A 23,419-nucleotide genomic window follows, 5' to 3' on the forward strand; every position below is an offset into this window, starting at 1 on the left:
ATCTCACTGATTTGAACATTCTTTTTGATAGAGCAGTTTTGAAACACTCTTTTTGTAGAATCTGCAAGTGGATATTTGGAACACTTTGAGGCCTATGGTGGAAAAGGAAATACCTTCATATAAAAACTAGACAGAAGCATACTCAGAAACTTCTTTGTGATGTGCAGATTGAACTCACAGAGATGAATCTTTCTTTAATTGAGCAGTTTGGAGACACTCTTTTTGTAATATCTGCAAATGTATATTTGCTATGCTTTGAGGCCTAAGGCTGAAAAGGGAACATCTTTATATGAAAACTAGAGGGAAGAATTCTGAGAAACTCTTTTGTGATGTGTGCATTCATCTTACAGAGTTGAAACTTTCCTTCAATTCAGCAGTTTTAAAATACTCTTTTTGTAGAATCTGCTTGTTGAAATTTTGAGTGCTTAGAGGCCTATAGTTGATAAGGAAATATCTTCACATAAAAATTAGACAGAAGCATTCTCAGAAACTTCTCTATGATGTGTGCATTAAACACACAGAGTTGAAACTTTCTTTTGGTTGAGCTGTTTTGAAACACCCTTTTTTTAGTATCTGAAATTGCTATTTCTAGCTCTTTGAGGACTATACCTGAAAAGGAAATATCATCACATAAAAACTGGACCGAAGCATTTTGAGAAATTTCCTAGTGATGTGTGCATTCATCTCACAGAGTTGAACCTTTCTTTTCATTGAGTAGTTTTAAAACACTCTTTTTGTAGTATCTAAAAGTGGATATTTGGAATGCTTTGAGGCCTGTGGTGGAAAAGGGAATATTTTCATATGAAAACTAGACAGAAACATTCTAAGAACCTTCTTTGTGATGTGTGTATTCATCTCACAGAGTTGAACCTTTCTTTTGATTAAGCAGTCTTTAGACACTCTTTTTGTAGAATCTGCAAGTGGATATATGGAGCACATTGGGGCGTATGGTGGAAAAGGAAATATCTTCACATAATAACTAGACAGAAGCATTCTCTGAAACTTCTTTGTGATGTATACATTCAATTCAAAATGTTGAACCTTTCTTTTGATTAAGCCGTTTGGAAACACTCTTTTTGCAGTGTCTGCAAATGGATATTCGGAGTGCTTTGAGCCTACAACTGGAAAGGAAATATCTTCACATTAAAACTACACAGAATATTCTGAGAAACTTCTTTGTGATATGTGCATTCGTCTCACAGAGTTGAACCTTTGATTGGGCACTTTGATAAACTGTTTTTGGAGAATCACCAAGTGGATATTTAGAGCTCTTTGTGGCCAATGGTGGAAAAGGAAATATCTTCACATAAAAATTAGACAGAGACGTTCTCAGAAACTTCTTTGGGATGTGTGCATTCATCTCACAGAGTTGAACCTTTCTTTTGATTGAGGAGTTCTGAAATACTCTTTTTGTGGAATCTGCAAGTGGATATTTTGAGCAATTTGAGGCCTATGGTGGAAAAGGAAATATCTTCACCTAAAAACTAGGAAGAAGCATTCTGAGAAACTTCTTTGTGATGTGTGCATTCATCTCACAGAGTTCAGTCTTTCTTTTGATTGAGCAATTTTGAAACACTCTTTTTTTAGAATCTGCAAGTGGATATTTTGAGCAATTTGTGGCCTATGGTGGAAAAGGAAATATCTTCAAATAAAAACTAAACAGAAGTATTCTGTGAAACTTCTTTGTGATGTGTGCATTCATCTCACGGAGGTGAAACTTGCTTTCAATTGACCAGTTTGGAAAACTCTTTTTGTAGTTTCTGCAAATGGATATTTTTTGAGCACTTTGAGGCCAATAGGTGAAAAGGAAATATCTTCACAAAAAAACTAGATGGAAGCATTCAGAGAAACTACTTTGTGATGTGGGAATTTAACTCACAGAGTTTAACCTTTCTTTTGTTTCAGCAGTTTTGAAACACTATTTACGTGGAATCGGCAAGTGGATATTTGGAGCGCTTTGAGGCCAATGGTGGGAAAGCAAATATCTTCATATAAAAACTAGATAGAAACATTCGTGGAAACTTCTTTGTGATGTGCACATTCAACTCACAGAGTTGACCCTTTCTTTTGATTGAGCAGTTTGGAAACTCTCTTTTTGTAGTATCTGCAAATGGATATTTGATGTGCTTTGAAGCGTATAAGTGAAAAGGAAATAACTTCATGTAAAAACTAGACAGAAGCATTATGAGAAACTGCTTTTTGATGTGTGCATTCGTGTCACAGAGATGAAACTTTCTTTTGATGGAGCAGCCTTGAAACAATCTTTTTGTAGAATCCACAAGTGGATATTTGGAATGCTTTGAGGCGTATGGTGGAAAAGGAAATATTTTCACATTAAAACTACACGGAAGCATTCTCTGAAACTTCTTTATGATGTGTGCATTCAACTCAGATATTTGAACCCTTCTTTTGATTGACCAGTTTGCAAACACTCTTTTTGTGGTATCGGCAAATGGATTTTTGGAGTGCTTTGAGGCCTATACCTGAAAAGAAATATCTTCAAGTAAAAACTAGACAGAATAATTCTGAGAAACTTCTTTGTGATGTGTGCATTCTTCTAAGAGAGTTTAACCTTTCTATGGATTGAACAGCTTTTAAACACTCTTTTTGTAGAATCTGCAAGTAGATATTTGTATCGCTTTGTGGCCTATGGTGGAAAAGGAAATATATTCACATAAAAACTAGACAAAACATTCTCAGAAACTCTTTGCGATGTGTGCATTCAACTCACAGAGTTGAATATTTCTTTTGATTGAGCAGTTTGGAAACACTCTTTTTGTAGTATCTGCAAATGGATTTTTGCAGTGCTTTGAAGCCTATAGCTGAAAAGGAAATATTTCACATAAAAACTAGACAGAAGCATTCTGAGTAACTTCTTTGTGATGTGTGCTTTCATCTCACAGAGATGAAACTTTCTTTTGATGAGCAGTTTGGAAACAGTCATTTTGTAGAATCTGCAAGTGGACATTTGGAGCGCTTTAAGGCCTATGGTGGAAAAGGAAATACCTTCTCATGAAAACTAGACAGAAGAATTATCAGAAACTTCTTTTTATGTGTGCATTCAACTCAAAGAATTAAACCTTTCTTTTGATTGAGCAGTTTGGAATCACTCTTTTTGTAGTATCTGCAAATAGATATTTGGAGCACTTTGAGGCCTATAGCTGAAAAGGAAATACCTTCACATAAAAATTTGACAGAGGAATTCTGAGAAAGTTATTTGTGATGTGTGCATTCATCTCACAAAGCTGAAACTTTGTTTTCATTGAGCAGTTTTGAAAGATCCTTTCTGTAGAACCTGAAAGTGGATATATGAAGCGCTTAGAGGCCTATGGTGGAAAAGGAAATATCTTACCATTAAAACTAGACAGAAGCATTCTCAGAAACTTCTTTGTGATGTGGGAATTCATCTCACAGAGTTGAACCTTTGTTTTGATTGAGAATTTTTGAAATACTCTTTTTGTAGAATCTGCAAGTGGATATTTGGAGCTCTTTGAGGTCTATGGGTGAAAGAAAGTATCTTCACATAAAAACTAGACAGAAGCATTCTCAGAGACTTCTTTGTGATGTGTGCATTCAACTCACAGAGTTGAAAATTTCTTTGATTGAGTAGTTTGGAAACATTCTTTTTATAGTATCTGCAAATGGATATTTGGAGTGCTTTGATTCCTACAGCAGAAAAGGTAATATCTTCACATAAAAACTAGACAGAAGAATTCTGAGAAACTTCTTTGTGATGTGTGTATTCATCTGACACAGTTGAACCTTTCTTTTGATTGAGCAGTTTTCAACACTCTTTTTGTAGAATCTGCAAGTGGATATTTGGAGCGCTTTCATTCCTAAGGTTGGAAAAAAATATCTTCAAATAAAAGGTAGCCAGAAGCATTCTCAGTAACTTCTTTGTGATGTGTGCATTCAACTCACAGAGCTGGAACTTTTTATGGATTGAGACGTTTGGAAACACTCCTTTTGTAGTATCTGAAAATGGATAAGTGGTGTCGTTTGACACCTATAGCTGAAAAAGAAATATCTTCACATAAAAACTAGACAGAAGAATTCTGAGAAACTTCTTTTTGATGTGTGCATTCAACTTACAGAGTTGAACCTTTCTTTTGATTAAGCAGGTTGGAAACAGTCTTTCAGTGGTACCTGCACGTGGATATTTGGTGTGCTTTGAGGCCTATGGTGGAAAAGTAAATATCATCACATGAAAACTAGACAGAAGCATTCTCAGTAACTTATTTGTGATGTGTGCATTCAACTCACCGAGTTGAACATTTCTTTTTATTGGGCAGTTTTGAAACACTGTTTTTATAGAACCTGCAAGTGGATATTTGGAACACTTTGATTCCTAAGGTGGAAAAGGAAATATCTTCACATGAAAACTAGAGAGAAACATTGACAGAAACTGCTTTGTGAAGTGTGCATTCAAAACACAGAGTTGAGCATTTCCTTTGAATGAGCAGTTTGGAAACAATATTTTTCTAGTATCTGCAAATGGATAATTGGATTGCTATGAAACCTATAGCTGAAAAGGAAATATCTTCACATGAAATCTAGATGGAAGAATTCTGAGAAACATCTTTCTGATGTGTGCATTCATCTCACAGACTTTAACCTTTCTTTTGATTGAGGATTTTTGAAACACTCTTTTTGTAGAATCTGCAAAAAGATTTGGATATTTGGATATTTGGAGTGCTTTGAGGCCTATGGTGACAAAGGAAATATCTTCACATAAAATTTATATAGAAGCATTCTCAGAAACATCTATATGAGGTGTGCATTCACCTCACAGTGTTGAACGTTTCTTTTGATTGAGCAGTTGGACACTCTCTTTTTGTAGAATCTGCAAATGGATATTTGGAGTGCTTTGAGGCCTATGGAGGAAATGGAAATATCTTCAGATAAAAACTAGACAGAAGCATTCTCAGAAACGTCTTTCTGATGTGTGCATGCAACTCACAGAGTTGAAATTTCTTTTCATTGAGCAGTTTAGAAACACTCGTTTTGTAGTATCTGCAAATGGATATTTGGATCGCTTCATGGCCTATAGGGAAAAAGGAAATATGTTCACAGAAAAACTAGGCAGAAGAATTCTGAGAAACTTGGTTGTGATGTGTGATTTCATCTCACAGAATTGAAACTTTCTTTTGATTGAGCAGTTTTGAAACGCTCTTTTTGTAGAATCTGCAAGTGGATGTTTGGAGTGCTTGGAGACCTATGGTGGAAAAGGAAATATCTTCACATAAAAACTAGACAGAAGCATTCTCAGGAACGTCTTTGTGATGTGTGATTTCAGCTCACAGAGTTGAAATTTTCTTTTTATTGAGCAGTTTGTAAACACTTTTTTTTTTTTTTTTTTTTTTTAGTGTCTGCAAATGGATATCTTTGGAGCACTTTGAGGCCAATAGCTGAAGAGAAAATAACTTCACATTAAAACTAGACAGAAGAAATATGATAAACTTCTTTATGATGTGCATTCATCTCACAAAGGTGAAACTTTCATTTCATTGAGAATTTTAATACACTCTTTATGTAGCATCTGAAAGTGGATAATTGGAGTGCTTTGAAGCATATGATGGAGAAGAAAGTATCTTCACCTAAAAACTAGACAGAAGCATTCTAATAAACTTCTTTGTGATGTGTGCATTCAACTTACAGACATGAAACTTTCTTTTGAGTGAACAGTTTGGAAACAATCTTTTTGTAGTATCTGCAAATGGATATTTGGAGCACTTTGAGGCCTATAGCATAAATGAAAGTATCTTCACATAAAAACAAGACAGAAGAATTCTGATAATCTTCTTTGTGATGTGTGCATTCATCTCACAGAGTTGAACCTTTGTTTTGATTGAGCAGTTTTGAAACACTCTTTTTGTAGAATCTGCAAGTGAATGTTTGGAGCGCTTTGATGTCAATAGTGGAAAAGGAAATATCTTCACATAAAAACTAGACAGATGCATTCTCGGAAACTTTTTTGTGATGTGTGCATTCAGCTCACAGAGTTGAACCACACTTTTTATTAAACAGTTTGGAAACACTCTTTTTGTAGTATCTGCAAATGGATAATTGAGCACTTTAAGGCCTACAGCTGAATAGAAAATATCTTCACATTAAAACAAGACAGAAGCATTCTGAGAAACTCCTTTGTGATGTGTGATTTCTTCTCACAGAGTTGAACCTTTCTTTTGATTGAGCAGTTTTGAAACACTCTTTTCATAGAATCTGCAATTGGATATTTGGAGCGCTTGGAGGAATATGGTGGAAATGGAAATACCTTCACATAAAAACAAGACAGTACCATTCTCAGAAACTTCCTTTTGATGTCTGCATTAAACTCACAGAGTTTAACCATTCTTTTGATTGAGCAGTTTGGAAACATTCTTTTTGAAGTATCTGCAAATTGATATTTGAGAGCTTTGAGACCTAAAGCTGAAAAGGAAATATCTTCACATTAAAACATGACAGAAACATTCTGAGACATTTCTTAGGTATGTGAGAATTATTCCCACAGAGTTGAACCTTTCTTTTCATTGAGCAGTTTTGAAACACTCTTTTTTTAGAATCTGCAAGTGGATAGTTGGAGCGCTTGGAGGCCTACGTTGGAAAAGGAAATATCTTCACATTAAAACTAGACAGAAGCATTCTCAGAAACTTCTTTGTGATGTGTGCATTCAGGTCACAGAATTGTACCTTTCTTTCGATTGAGCAGTTTGGAAACGATCTTTTTGTGGTATCTTCAAATGGACATTTGGAGCACTTTGAGGCCCATAGCTGTAAAAGAAGTATCTTCACATAAAAACTAAACAGAAGACTGCATAGTATTCCATGGTGTATATGTGCCACATTTTCTTAATCCAGTCTATCATTGTTGGACATTTGGGTTGGTTCCAAGTCTAAATGATGAGTTCATGTCCTTTGTAGGAACATGGATGAAATTGGAAATCATCATTCTCAGTAAACTATCGCAAGAACAAAAAACCAAACACCGCATATTCTCACTCATAGGTGGGAATTGAACAATGAGAACACATGGACACAGGAAGGGGAACATCACACTTCGGGGACTGTTGTGGGGTGGGGGAAGGGGGGAAGGATAGCATTGGGAGATATACCTAATGCTAGATGACAAGTTGGTGGGTGCAGCGCACCAGCATGGCACATGTATACATATGTAACTTACCTGCACATTGTGCACATGTACCATAAAACCTAAAGTATAATAATAATAATAATAATAAAAAGAAAAAGAAATTTTTTTTAAAAACCTCTCAACACACTAAAATTTCTTCAACCCAATAAAACACATCTATGAACAACTTACAGCTATACTTACAATGGTAAAAATTTAGTGATTCCCTCCTTATAACAAGGACAAGGCAAGGATATCCACTGTCACCAGTTTTATTTTACATTATACTGGAAGTACTAGCCAATTAAATAAAGCAAGGAAAAAAAACAAAACAAAGCAAAAACTAAACAGAAGAATTCGGAGAAACTTCTTTGTGATATGTGCATTCATCTCACAGAGTTGGAGCTTTCTTTTGATTGAGCAGTATATAAACACTCTTTTTGTAGAATCTGCAAGTAGATGTTTGGAGCGCTTTGAGGCATATGGTGAAAAAGGAAATATCTCCACATAAAACTAGACAAAAGCATTCTAGGAATCTTCTTTGTGATGTGTGCATTCAACTCACAGAGTTGAACCATTCTTTTAATTGAGCAGTTTGGAAACACACTTTTTGAAATATCTGCAAATGCATATTTGAGCGCTTTGAAGCCTACATCTGAAAAGGAAATATCTTCACATTAAAACAAGACAGAAGTATTCTGAGAAACTTCTTTGTGATGCATGGATTCTCCTCACAGAGTTGAACCTTTCTTTTGATTCAGCATTTTGAAACAGTCTTTTGGCAGAATCTGCAAGTGGATATTTGGAGCGCTTTGATGCCTATGGTAGAAAACGAAATAGCTTCACATAAAAGCTAGACAGAAGCATTCTGAGAAACTTCTTTGTGTTGTGTGCATTCAACTAACAGAGTTGACCCTTTCTTTTGATTGAGCAGATTGGAACCACTCTTTTGTAGTATCTGTAAAAGGATATTTGGAGTGCTTTGAGGCCTATGGTGGAAAAAGAAATATCTTCACACAAAAACTAGACAAAAGAATTGTGAGACACTTCTTTGTGATGTGTGCATTAATTTCACAGAGTTGAATCTTTCTTTTCATTGAGCAGTTTTGAAACATTCTTTTTATAGTATCTGCAGGTGGATATTTGTAGCACTTTGAGGCGTATGGTGGAAAAGGAAATATCTTCTGATAATAACTAGAAAGAAACATTCTCAGAAACTTCTTTATGATGTGGGCATTCAACTCACAGAATTGAACCTTACTTTTGACTGAGCAGTTTGGAAGCACTCTTTTTGTAGTATCTGCAAATGGATATTTGGAACGCTTTGAAACCTATAGCTGAAAAGGAAATATCTTCACATAAAAACTAGACAGAAGTATTCAGAGAAACTTCTTTGCAATATATGCATTCATCTCATAGAGATGAAGCTTTATTTTCCTTGAGCAATTTTGAAACACTCTTTTTGTAGAATCTGCAAGTTGATATTTGGAGTGCTTTCAAGTCTATGGTGGTAAAGGAAATATCTTCACATAAAAACCAGACAGAAGCATTCTCGGAAACTTGTTTGTGATGCGTGCATTCAACTCACAGAGTTGAAATATTCTTTTGATTGAGCAGTTTGGAAACACTCTTTTTGTAGTTTCTGCAAAAGGAAATTTGAGCCCTTTGAGGACTATAGCTGAAAAGGGAATATCTTCACATTAAAAGTAGACCAAAACATTCTGAGAAACTTCTTTGTGATGTGTGCATTCATCTCACAGAGATGAAGCTTTCTTTTGATTGAGTAGTTTTGAAACACTCTTTTTTTAAATCTGCAAGTGGATATTTGTAGCACTCTGAGGCCTATGGTGAAAAAGGAAATATCTTCAGATAAAACCTAGACAGAAGCATTCTCAGAAGCTTCTTTGTGATGTGTGCATTCAACTCACAGAGCTGAACCGTTCTTTTGATTGAGCAGTTTGGAAACACCCTTTTTGTAGTATCTGCATATGGATATTTGGAGTGCTTTGAGGACTATAGCTGAAAAGGAAATATCTTCCAATAAAAAGTAGACAGAAGCATTCTGAAAAACTTCTTTGGGATGTGTACATTCATCTCACAAAGTTGAATCTTTCTTTAGATAGAGTAGTTTTGTAACACTCTTTTTGTAATTCTGAAAGTGGTTATTTTGAGTGCTTTGAGGCCTATGGTGCAAAAGGAAATATCTTTACATAAAAACTAGGCAGAAGCATTCTCAGAAACTTCTTTGTGATGTGTGCATTCAACTCGCAGTGTTGAACCTTACTTTGGATTGAGCAGCTTGGAAACACCCTTTTTGTAGTGTCTGCAAATGAATATTTGGAATGCTTTGAGACCAATAGCTGAAAAGGAAGCATCTTCACATAAAAACTAGACAGAAGAATTCTGAGAAACTTCTTTGTGATGTGTGCATTCATCTCACAGAGTCGAACCTTTCTTTTCAGTGATCAATTTGGAAAATATCTTTTTGTAGAATCTGCAAGTGAATATTTGGAGTACATTGAGGCCCATGGTGGAAAAGGAAATATCTTCTCATAAAAACTAGACAGAAGCATTCTCAGAAACTCTGTTGTGATGTGTGCATTCAACTAACAGAGTTGAACGTTTCTTTAGATTGGAAACATTCAGAAGCATTCTGTGAAACTTGTTTGTGATGTGTGCATTCATCTCAAGGAGTTGAACCTTTCTTTTGATTGAACAGTTTTGAAACGCTGTTTTTGTAGAATCTGCCAGTGGATATTTGGAGCGCTTTGAGGCCTATGGTGGAAAAGGAAATATCTTCACATAAAAACTAGACAGAAGCATTCTAGAAAACTTCATTCTGATGTGTGCATTATAGTCACAGAATTGAACCTTTCTTTTGATTGAGCAGTTTGGAAACACTCTTTTTATAGTATCTGCAAATGGATATTTGGAGCACTTTGAGGCCTACAGCTGAAAAGGAAATACCTTCACATAAAAACTAGATATAAGCATTCTGAGAGACTTCTCTGTGCTGTGTGCATTCATGTCACAGGGTTGTACCATTCTTTTGATTGAGCAGTTTTGAAACACTCTTTTTCTAATATCTGCAAATGTATATTTTGTACGCTTTGAGGCCTATTGCTAAAAAGGAAATGTCCTCGCATAAAATCTAGACAGAGGAATTCTGAGAAACTGCTTTGTGATGTGTGCATTGAACTGACAGAATTAAACTTTTCTTTTGATTGAGCAGTTTGAAAACACTCTTTTTGTAGTATCTACAATTAGATATTTGGAGCGCATTTAGGCCTATAGCTTAAAAGGAAATATCTTCCCATAAAAGCTAGACAGAAGAATTCTGAGGAACTTCTTTGTGATATGTGCATTCATCTCCCAAACTTGAATATTTCTTTCGATTGAGCAGCTTTGAAACCCCCTTTTTGTAGAATCTTCAAGCGGATATTTGGAGCATTTTGAGGCCAATTGTTGAAAAGGAAATATCTTCACATAAAAACTAGACAGAAGAACTCTTAGGAAATTCTTTGTGATGTGTGCATTCATCTCACAGAGTTGAAACTTTGTTTTGATTGAGCAGTTTTGAAACACTCTTTTTGTAGAATCTGCAAGTGGATAATTGGAGTGCTTTGAGTCCTTTGATGGAAAAGGAAATATCTTCACATGAAAACTAGACCGATGCATTCTTAGAATCTTCTTTGTGATGTGTGCATTCAACTCACAGATTTGAAACTTTCTTTTGGTTAAGCAGTTTGGAACCACTCTTTTTGTAGTATCTGCAGGTGGATATTTGGAACGCTTTGGGGTCTACATCTGAAAAGGAAATATCTTCACATAAAAACTAGACAGAAGAATTCTGAGAAACTTCTTTGTGATGTGTGCATTTATCTCACAGAGTTGAAACTTTCTTTTCATTTAGCAGGTTTGAAACACTCTTTTTGTATAATCTGCAAGTAGATATTTGAAGCACTTTGAGGCCTATGGTGGAAAAGGTAATATCATAACATAAATACTGGATGGAAGCATTCTGAGAAAAGTCTTTGTGATTTGTGCATTCAACTCATATTTGAACTTTTCTTTCAATTGATCTTTCTGAAATCCCTCTTTTTGTAGTATTTGCAAATGATATTTTGAGCGCTTTGAGGCCTATAGCTGAAAAGGAAATATCTTCACAAAAAACTAGACAAAGGAATTCTGAGAAACTTCTTTGAGATGTGTACATTCATCTAACAGAGTTGAAACTTTCTATTCATTGAGTTGTTTGGAAACCCTCTTCTTTTAGTACATGTAAATGCATATTTGGAGTGCTTTGAGGCCTATAGCTGAAAAGGAAATATCTTCACATAAAAACTAGACAGAAGAGAAACTGCTTTGTGATGTGTGCATTCATCTCACAGATTTGAACCATTGTTTTGATTGAGCAGGTTTGAAACACTCTTTTTGTAGAATCTGCAAGTGGATATTTGGAGTGCTTTGAGGCCTATGGTGGAAAAGGAAATATCTTCACATAAAAACCAGACAGAAGCATCCTCAGAAACTACTTTGTGATGCACGCATTCAACTGACACAGTTGAAGCATTCTTTTGATTGAGTAGCTTGAAAACAGTCTTTTTATAGTATCTGGAAATGGATATTTGGAGCGCTTAGAGGCCTATAGCTGAAAAGGAAATATCTTCATATAAACACTAGACAGAAGCATTCTGTGAAACTTATTTTTTATATGTGCATTAATTTCTGGGAGTTCAACCTTTCTTTTGTTTGAGCAGTTTTGAAACACTCTTTTTGTAGAATGTGCAAGTGGATATTTGGAGCACTTTGCGGCCTATGGTGGAAAAGGAAATATCTATACATAAAACTAGAAAGAAGCATTCTTAGAAACTTCTTTGTGATGCGTGCATTCAACTCACAGAGTTGAAACTTTCTTTGGTTTGAGCAGTTTGGAAACACTCTTTTTGTAATATCTGCAAATGGATATTTAGAGCACTTTGAAGCCTACAGCCGAAAAGGAAATATCTTCACATAAAAAATAGACAGTAGAATTTTGAGAAACTACGTTGTGATGTGTGCATTCGTCTCACAGGGTTGAAACTTTCTTTCCATTGAGCAGTTTTGAAACACTCTTTTTGTAGAATCTGCAAGTGGATATTTGAAGCGCTTTGAGACCTATGGTAGAAAAGCAAATATCTTCAGAGAAAAACTAGACAGCAGCATTCTCAAAAACTTCTTTGTGATGTGTGCATTCAACTCACATAGTTGAACATTTATTTTAATTGGGAAGTTTGGAAAAATTCTTTTCTTAGTATTATTACTATTATAATTTAAGTTTTAGGATACATGTGCACAATTTGCAGGTTAGTTACATATGTTTACATGTGTCATGCTGGTGTGCTGCACTCATTAACTCATCATTTAGCATTAGGTGTTTCTCCTAAAGCTATCCAACCCCCCTCCAACAACCACACAATGGTCCCCAGCCCAGAGTGTGATGTTCCCTTTCCTGTGTCCACGTGTTCTCATTGTTCAATTCACCTCTTTAAGTGAGAATATGTGGTGTCTGCTTTTTTGTTTTTGCTACAGTTTACTGAGAATGATGATTTCCAATTTCATCCATGTCCCTACAATGGACATGAACTCATCATTTTTTATGGCCACATAGTAATCAATGGTGTATATATGCCACATTTTCTTAATCCAGTCTCTCATTGTTGGACATTTGGGCTGATTCCAAGTCTTTACTATGGCGAATAGTGCCGCAATAAACATACGTGTGCTTGTGTCTTTATAGCAGCATGATTTATAGTCCTTTGAGTATATATCCAGTAATGGGATGGCTGGGTCAAATGGTATTTCTAGTTCTAGATCCCTGAGGAATTGCCGCACTGACTTCCACAAGGGTTGAACTAGTTTACAGTCCCACCAACAGTGTAAAAGTGTTCCTATTTCTCCACATCCTCTCCAACACCTGTTGTTTCTGGAATTTTTAATGACAAACCTGGAGACATCATGCTACCTGACTTCAAACTATACTACAACGCTACAGTAACAAAACAGCATGGTACTGGTATCAAAACAGAGATATAGGTCAATGGAACAGAACAGAGCCCTCAGAAATAATGCCGCATATCTACAACTATCTGATCTTTGACAAACTTGAGAAAAACAAGCAATGGGGAGAGGATTCCCTATTTAATAAATGGTGCCGGGAAAACTGGCTAGCTATATGTAGAAAGCTGAAAGTGGATCCCTTTCTTACACCTTATATGAAAATTAATACAACATGGATTAAAGACTTAAATGTTAGACTGAAAACCATAAAAACCCTAGAATAAAACCAACGCATTACAGTTAAGGACATAGGCATGGGCAAGGACTTCATGTCTAAAACATCAAAAGCAATGGTAACAAAAGTCAAAACTGAAAAATGGGATCTAGTTAAACTAAAGAGTTTCTGCACAGCAAAAGAAACTACCATCAGAGTGAACACGTCACCTACAAAATGGGAGAAAATTTTCACAACCTACTCATCTGATAAAGGGCTAATATCCAGAATCTACATTGAATTCAAAAAAGTTTAGAAGAAAAAATAAAACAACCACATCCAAAAGTGGGTGAAGGACATGAACAGACACTTCTCAAAAGAAGACATTTATGCAACCAAAAAACACGTGAAAAAATGCAAAAATCTGTGACCATTAGAGAAATGCATATCAAAAATACAATGAGATACCATCTCACACCATTTAGAATGGCAATCATTAAAAAGTCAGGAAACACTCCTTTTGTAGTATCTTCAAATGGATATTTGGAGTGCATTGACGCCTATAGCTCAAAAGGAAATAACTTCATATAAAAACTAGACAGAAGAATTCTGAGAAACTTCTTTGCGATATGTGCATTCAACTCACAGAGGTGAACCTTTCTTTTGATTGAGTAGCTTTGAAACACTCTTTTTGTAGAATCTGCAAGTGGATATTTGGAACACTTTGAGGACTATGGTGGAAAAGGAAGTATCTTCACATAAAAACTAGACAGAAACAATATCAGAAACTTCTTTGTGTTGCGTGCATTCAATTCACAGAGTTGAACCTTTCTTTTGAGTGAGAAGTTTGGAAACACACTTTTTTCTGTATCTGCAAATGGATATTGGGAGCGCTATGAGGCCGATAGCTGAAAAGGAAATATCTTCACATGAACACTAGAAAGAAGCATTCTGTGAAACATCTTTGTGATGTGTGCATTAATCTCATGGAGTTTAACCTTACTTTTGATTGAGCAGTTTGGAAACACTCTTTCTGTAGTATCTGCAAATGGATATTTGGAGCGCTTTGAGGTCTACAGTTGAAAAGGAAATATCTTCACATAAAAACTAGACAGAAGAATTCTCAGAAACTTCTTTCTGATGTGTGCATTCATCTCACTGAGTTGAATATTTCTTTTAATTCAGCAGTTTTGAAACACTCTTTTTGTAGTATCTGCAAATCGATATTTGGAGCGCTTTGAGGCCTAGAGCTGAAAAGGAAATATCTTCACTTAAAAACTAGAAAGAAACATTCTCAGAAACTTCTTTGTGATTTGTGCATTCACCTAACAGAGATGAAACTTTCTTTTGATTGAGCAGTTTAGAAACACTCTTTCTGTAGAATTTGCAAGTGGATATTTGGAGCGCTTTAAGGTTTACGGTGGAAAAGGAAATATCTTCACGTGTAAATTAGACAGAAGCATTCTCAGAAACTTCTTTGTGACGTGAGCATTCAACTGACAGAGTTGAAACTTTTCTCTAATTGAGCAGTTTGGAAACAATCTTTTTGTAGTATCTGCAAATGGATATTTGGAGCCCTTTGAAGTCTGTAGCTGAAAAGGAAATATCTTCACTTAAAAACTAGACAGAAGATATCTGAGAAACTTCTTTGTAATGTGTGCATTCATCTCACAGAGTTCAACCTTTCTTTTGATTGAGCAGTTTTGAAACACTCTTTTTGTAGAATCTCCAAGAGGATAATTGGAGCGCTTTGAGGACTATGGTGGAAAATTAAATGTCTTCACATTAAAACTAGACAGAAGCATTCTCAGAAACTTCTTTGTGATGTGTACATTCAACTTACAGAGTTGAAACTTTCTTTCACATGAGCAGTTTAGAAACTCTCTTTTTGTAGTATCAACAAATGGATAAGTGGAGCTCTTTGAGGCCTATAGGTAAAATGGAAAAATCTTCACGTAAAAACGAGACAGAAACATTCTGAGAAACTTCTTTGTGATGGATGCATTCATCAAACGGAGTTGAAACTTTCTTTTGATTGAGCAGGTTTGAAACACTCTTTTTGTAGAATCTGTGATTGGATATTTTTAGCGCTTTGAGGCCTATTGTGGAAAAGGAAATATCTTCACATAATAACTAGATAGAAGAATTCTGAGAAACTTCTTTGTGTTGTGTGCATTCAACTCACAGATTTGAACCTTTTCTTTAATTGAGCAGTTTGGAAACAGTCTTTTTGTAGTATCTACAAATGAATATTTGGAGCCCTTTGAAGCCTATAGCTGAAAAGGACATATCTTCACTTAAAAACTAGACAGAAGAATTCTGAGAAACTTCTTTCTGATGTGTGCATTCATCTCACAGTGTTGAACCATTCTTTTGATTCAGCAGTTCTGAAACACTCTTTTTGTAGAATCTACAAGGGGATAAGGGGAGCACTTTGAGACCTATGGTGGAAAATTAAATACCTTCACATAAAAACTAGACAGAAGCATTGTCAGAAACTTCTTTCTGATGAGTGCTTTCAACTCAAAGAGTTGAACCTTTCTTTCACTTCAGCAGTTTGTACATGATCTTTTTGTGGTATCTGCAAAAGGGTATTTGGACCACTTTGAGGACTATCTCTGAAAAGGAAATATCTTCACATAAAAACTAGACAGAAGCATTCTCAAAAACTTCTTTGTGATGTGTGCATTGAACTCACAGAGTTGAGCCTTTCTTTGGATTGAGCAGTTTGGAAACACTCTTTTTCTAGGATCTGCAAATGGATATTTGGAGCTCTTTGGAGCCTATAGTTGAAAACGAAATGTCTTCACATAAAAACTAGAAAGAAGAATTCTGAGAAACTACTTCATGATGTGTGCATTCATCTCACAGGGTTGAACCTTTCTAATGATTGAGTAGTTTTGAAACGCACTATTTGTAGGATCTGCAAGTGGATATTTGGAGCACTTTGAGGAATAAGATGGAAAAGGAAACATCTTCACATAAAAACTAGGTGGAAGCATTCTCAGAAACTTCTTTGTGAAGTGTGCCTTCAACTCACAGAGTTGAACCTTTCTTTTGATTGAGCAGTTTGGAAATAACCTTTTTGTAGTATCTGCAAATGTATATTTGGAGCACTCTGAGGCCTATTGCTGAAAAGGAAATAACTTCACATAAAAACTAGACAGAAGCATTCTGAGAAACTTCTTTGGGATGTGTGCATTCAACTCACAGAGCTGATCCATTCTTTTGATTGAGCAGTTTTGAAACACTCTTTTTGTAGAATCTGCAAATGGATATTTGGAGTGCTTTGAGGTCTATGGTGGAAATGGAAATATCCTCACATAAAAACTAGACAGAAGTATTCTCAGAAACTCTTTTGTGATGTGCATATTCAACTCAGAGTGTTGAACTGTTCTTTTGTTTGAGCAATTTGGAAGTACTCTTTTTGTAGTATCTGCAAATGGATATTTGGAAGGTTTTGAGGACAATAGTTGAAAACTAAATATCATCACATAAAAACTAGACAGAAGAATTCTGAGAAATTTCTTTGTGATATGTGCATTCATCTCACAGAGTTGAACATTTCTTTTGATAGAGCAGTTTTGAAACACTCTTTTTGTAGAATCTGCAAGTTGATATTTGAAGTGCTTTGAGGACTATGGTGAAAAAGGAAATATATTCAAATAAAAACTAGACAGAAGCATTCTCAGAAACTTATTGTGATATGTGCATTCAGCTCACACTGCTGAAACATTCTTTTAATTGTGCAGCTTGGAGACAATCCTTTTTTAGTATCTGCAAATGGATAATTTTTGCACTTTGAGACCTATGGCTGGAAAGGAAATATATTCACATAAAAACTAGGCAGAAGAATTCTGAAAAACTTCTTTGTGATGTGTACATTCATCTCACAGAGTTGAACCTCTCTTTTGATTAGGAAGTTTTGAAGCACCCTTTCTGTGGAATCTACAAGTGGATATTGCTAGCGCTTTGAGGCTTATGGTGGAAAAGGAAATATATTCACATAAAAACTAGACAGAAGCATTCTCAGAAACTACTTTGTGATGTGTGCATTCAACTCACAGAGTTGAAACCTTCTTTTTATTGAGCAGTTTGGAAACACTCTTTTTGTAGTATATGCAAATGGATATTTGGAGCGCTTTGGGCCCTACCGCTGAAATGGAATTATCTTCATGTAAAAACTAGACAGAAGCATTCTGAGAAACTTCTTTGTGATGAGTGCATTCATCTCACAGAGTTAATCTTTCTTTTGATTGAGCAGTTTTGAAACAATCTTTTTGTAAAATACACAAGTGTATATTTGGAGCGCTTTCAGGACTGTGATCGAAAAGGAAATATCTTCACATAAAAACTAGACAGACACATTCTCAGAAACTTCTTTGTGATGTGTGCATTCATCTCACAGAGTTGAAACTTTCTGTTGATTGAGCAGTTTGGAAACATTCTTTTTGCAGTATCTGCAAAAGGATATTTGGAGCGCTTTGAGACCTAAAGCTGAAAAGGAAATTTCTTCACATAAAAACTTTACAGAGGAATTCTGATAAACTTCTTTATGATGTGTGCATTCATCTCACAGAGTTGAACCTTTCTTTTTATTGTGCATTTTTCAAACACTCTTTTTGTAGAATCTGCAAGTGTATGTGTGGAGCACTTTGCAGTCTATGGTGGAGAAGGAAATATCTTCACATAAAAACTAGCCAGAAGCATTCTCAGAAAATACTTTGTGATATGTGCATTCAACTCTCATAGTTAAACTATTATTTTGGGTGAGCAGTTTTGAAACACTCTTTTTGTAGTATCTGTAAATGGATATTTGGAGCACTTTGAGGCCAATAGCTGAAAAGGAAATATCTTCAAATATAAACTAGCCAGAAATATTCTCAGAAACCCCTTTGTGATGTGTGCATTCATCTCATGGAGTTGAACCTTTCTTTTGAGAGAGCGGTATTGAAACACTCTGTTTGTAGAATCTGCAAGTGGATATATGGAGCACTTTGCGGCCTATGGTGGAAAAGGAAATATCTTCACGTAAAAACGAGACAGAAGCATTCTCAGAAATTTCTTTGTGATGTGTGCATTCAACTCACAGAGTTGAACCTTTCTTTTGATTGAACAATTTTGAAACATGTTTTTTTAGAGTATGCAAGTGAATATTCGGAGCACTTTGAGGCCTATGGTGGAAAAGGAAATGTCTTCACATAAGAAATAGACAGAAGCATTCTCAGAAACTACTTTGTGATGTATAAATTCAACTCACAGAGCTGAAGCTTTCTTCTGATTGAGAAGTGTGGAAACACCCTTTTTATGATATCTGCAAGTGGATATTTGGAGTGCTTTGAGGTCTGTAGCCTAAAAGGAAATATCTTCACATATAAACTAGGCAGAAGAACTCTGAGAAACAATTTTATGATGTGTGCATTCAACTCACAGAGGTGAAATTTTCTTTTGATTGAGCAGTTTTGAAACACTCTTTTTGTAGAATCTGCACATGGATATTTGGAGTGCTTTGAGGCCTATGGTGGAAATGGAAATATCTTCACATAAGAACTAGACAAATGTATTATCAAAGACCTCTTTGTGCTTTGTGCATTCAACTCACAGAGTTGAACCTTCCTTTTTATTGAGCAGCTTTGAAACACTCTTTTTGTAGAATTTACAAGTGCATATTTAAAGTGATTTTCAGCCTATGGTGCAAAAGGAAATATCTTCACATAACAACTAGACAGAAGCATTGTATGTATCCTCTTTGTGGTGTGTCCATTCATCTCCAGGAGTTGAACCTTTCTTTTGATTGAGCAGATTTGAATCACTCTTTTTGTAGGATCTACAAGTGGATATTTGGAGTGCTTTGAGGCCTATGGTGCAGATTTGAATCACTCTTTTTGTAGGATCTGCAAGAGGCTATTTGGAGCGCTTTGAGGCCTATGGTAGAAAAGGAAATATCTTCACATAAAAACTAGGCAGAAACATTCTCAGAAACGTCCTTGTGATGTGGGTATTCAACTCAGAGTTGTACTTATTTTAATTGAGCTGTTTGGAAACATTCTTTTTGTAGTGTCTGCAAATGATATTTGTAGCGCTTTGAAGCCTATAGCTGAAAAGGAAATATCTTCACATAAACACTAGACAGAAGAATTTTGACAAACTACTTTGTGACGTGTGCATTCATCTCACAGAGTTGAACCTTTCTTTTGATTCGTAAGTTTTGAAACACTCTTTTTGTAGAATCTACAAGTGGATATTTCTACCACTTTGAGGCCTATGATGGAAAAGAAAATATCTTCACATAAAAACTAGAGAGAAGAATTCTCAGGAACATTCTTGTCATGTGTGAAAAACACTCTCAGACTTGAAACTTTCTTTTGATTGAGCAGTTCAGAAACATTCTTTTTGTAGTATCTGCAAATGGATATTTGAGGTGCTTTGATGCCTATAGCTGAAAAGGAAATATCTTCACATAAAAATCAGACAGAAACATTCTGAGAAACTTCTTTATGATGCATGCATTAGTCTCACAGACTTGAACCTTTCTTTTGATTGACCAGTTTTGAAACACTCTTTTCGTAGAATCTGTAAGTGGATATGTGGAGTACTTTGATGCCTTCGGTGGAAAAGGAAGTATCTTCACAAAAAATGTACAAAGAAACATTCTCAGAAACTTCTTTGTGATGTGTGCAGTCAACTCACAGAGTTGAACCTTTCCTTTGATTGAGAAGTTTGGAAACAATCTTTTTGTAGTATCTGTAAATGGATATATGGAGCTCTCTGAAGCCTATAGCTGAAAAGGAAATATCTTCACATAAAAATTAAAAGGAAGCATACTGAGAGACTTCTTTGTGATGTGTGCGTTCATTTCACAGAATTGAATCTTTCTTTTGATTGAGCAGTTTTGAAACACTCTTTTTGTAGAATCTGCAAGGGATATTTGGAGAGCTTTGATGGCTATGGTGGAAAAGGAAATATCTTCACAGAAAAACTAGACAGTAACATTCTGAGAAATTTCTTGGTGATGTGTGCATTTGTCTCACAGACTTGAAACTTTCTTTTGATTTACCAGTTTTGCAACAATCTTTTTGTAGAATCGGCAAGGGGATATTTGGAGCGCTTTGAGGCCTTTGGTGGAAAAGGAAGTATCTTCACATAAAAACTAGAAGGAAGTATTCTCAGAAACTTCTTTATGATGTGTGCATTCAACTCAAAGAGTTGAAAATTTCCTTTGATTGAGCAGTTTGGAAATACTCTTTTTGTAGTATCTGCAAATGGATATTTGGAGCGTTTTGCAGCCTATAGCTGAAAAGGAAATATCTTCACAAAAAAAGTAGACAGAAGCATTCTGAGAAACTTCTTTGTGATGTGTGCATTTACCTCATGGAGTTGAACCTTTCTTTTGATTGAGCAGTTTTGAAACACTCTTTTTGTAGAATCTGCAAGTGGATAGTCGGAACTCTTTGAAGCCCATGTTGGAAATGGAAATATCTTCACATAAAAACTGCACAGATGCATTCTCACAAACTTCTTTGTGATGTGTGTATTCAACTCACAGAGTTCAACCGTTGTTTTGTTTGAGGAGTTTGGAAACATACTTTTTGTAGTATCTACAAATGGATATTTGGAGGGCTTTGAGGCTGACAGCTGAAAAGGAAATATCTCCACATAAAAACTAGACATACGCACTCTGAGAAACATACTCGTTATTTTTGCATTCACCTCACAGTGTTGAAACTTTCTTTTGATTGAGCAGTTTTGAAACACTCTTTCTGTAGGATCTGCAAGTGGATATTTGTAGCGGTTTGTGGCCTGTAGTGGAAAGGGAAATATCTTCTCATAAAAACTAGACAGAAGCATTCTCAGAAACTTCTTTGTGATGTGCGTTTTCATCTCAAAGAGTTGAAACTTTCTTTTGATTGAGTAGCTTTGAAACAATCTTTTTGTAGAATCCGCAAGTGGATATTTGGAGCGCTTTGATGCCTATGGTGGAAAAGGAAATATCTTCACATAAAAACTATACAGAAGCATTCTCAGAAACTTTTGTTATGTGAGCATTGAACTCACAGAGTTGAAGCTTTCTTTTGATTGAGCAATTTGGAAACATTCATTTTGTAGTATCTGCAAGTGAATTTCTAGAGGGCTTGGTGGCCTATAGCTAAAAAGGAAATATCATCACATTAAAACTAGACAGAAGCATGCTGAGAAACTTCTTTGTGATGTGTGCATTCATCTCACAGAGTTGAACCTTTCATTTCATTGTGAAGTCTTGAAACCCTCTTTTTGTAGAATCTGCAGTGGGACATTTGGAGTTCTTTGTGGCAAATGGTGGAAAACAAAATATCTTCACAGAAAAACTAGACAGAAGCATTCTCAGACAGTACTTTGTGATGTGTGCATTCATCTCACAGACTTGGACCTTTCTATTGATTGAGAACTTTTGAACCACTCTTTTTGTAGAGTCTGCAAGTGGAGATTTGGAGTGCTTTGAGGCCTATGGTGGAATAGGAAAAATCTTCGCAAAAAACTAGACAGATAATTCTCAGAAACTTCTTTGTGATGTGTGCATTCAACTCACTAAGTTGAAATTTTCTTTTGATTGAGCAGTTTGGAAACATTCTTTTTGTAGCATCTGCAAAAGGATATTTGCAGTACTTTGGGGCCTGTAACTAAAAATGAAATAACTTCACAGAAAAATTAGACAGAGGAATTCTGAGAAACTTCTTTGAGATGTATGCATTCGTTTCACAGAGTTGAAATGTTTTTTGATTGAGCGGATTTGAAACACTCTTTTTGTGGAATCTGCAAGTGGATATGTGGAGTGTTTTGCGGCCTACGGTGGAAAAGGAAATATATTCACATAAAAATTAGACAGAATCATTCTCAGAAAATACTTTGTGATGTGTGCATTCAACTCACAGAGTTAAACCTTTCTTTTATTGAGCCGTTTGGAAACACTCTTTTTGTTGTAGCTGCAAATGGATATTTGGAGCTCTTGGAGGCATATAGCTGAAAAGGGTATATCTTCGCACAAAAATTAGACAGAAGCATTCTGAGAAACCACTTTGTGATGTGTGCATTCATCTCACAGATTGGGAACATTCATTCGATTGAGCAGTTTTGAAACACGCTTTTTGTAGAATCTTCATTTGGACATTCGTAGTGCTTTGAGCCCCATGGTTTAAAAGGAAATATCTTTACATAAAAATTAGACAGAAGCATTCTCAGAAACTTCTTTGTATGAATGCATTCAACCCAAAGAGTTGAACCTTTCTTTTGATAGAGCATTTTTGGAAGACCCTTTTTGTAATATCTGGAAATGGATATTTGGAGCACTTTGAGGCCCATAGCTGAAAAGGAAATATCTTCACGTAAAAACTAGACAGAGGAATTCTGGGAAACTTCTTTGTGATGTGTGCATTCATCTCACAGAGTTGAAAGTTTCTTCTGATTGAGTAGTTTTGAAACACTCTTTTTGTAGTATCTGCAAGTGCATATGTGTAGCGCTTTGCAGCCCATGGTGGAAACGGAAATATCTTCAGATAAAAACTAGATAGAAGTATTCTGATAAACTTTTTTGTGATGTGTTCATTTACCTCACAGAGGAGAAACTTTCCTTGGATTCATCAGTTTTGAAACACTCTTTTTGTAGAATCTGCAAGTGAATATTTTGAGTGCTTTGAGGCCTATGTTGGAAAAGGAAATACCTTCACATAAAAAGTAGACAGAACCATTTGGCGAAACTTCTTTGTGATGTGTGCATTCATCTCACAGAGTTGAACTTTTCTTTTGATTGAGCAGTTTGGAAACACTCTTTTTGTGGAATCTGCAAGTGGATATTTGGAGTGCTTTGAGGCCTACGCTGGAAAAGGAAATATCTTCACATAAAAACTAGACAGAGACATTCTCAGAAACTTCTTTGTGATGTTTGCATTCAGTTCACAGATTTGAACATTTATTTTAATTGAGGAGTATGGAAACACTCTTTTTTTAGTATCTTCAAATGGATATTTGGAGCACTTTGATTCCTATAGCTGAAAAGGAAATAT

Source organism: Pongo abelii, chromosome 1 (assembly GCF_028885655.2).
Source record: "Pongo abelii isolate AG06213 chromosome 1, NHGRI_mPonAbe1-v2.0_pri, whole genome shotgun sequence".
Classification (NCBI taxonomy): Eukaryota; Metazoa; Chordata; class Mammalia; order Primates; family Hominidae; genus Pongo; species Pongo abelii.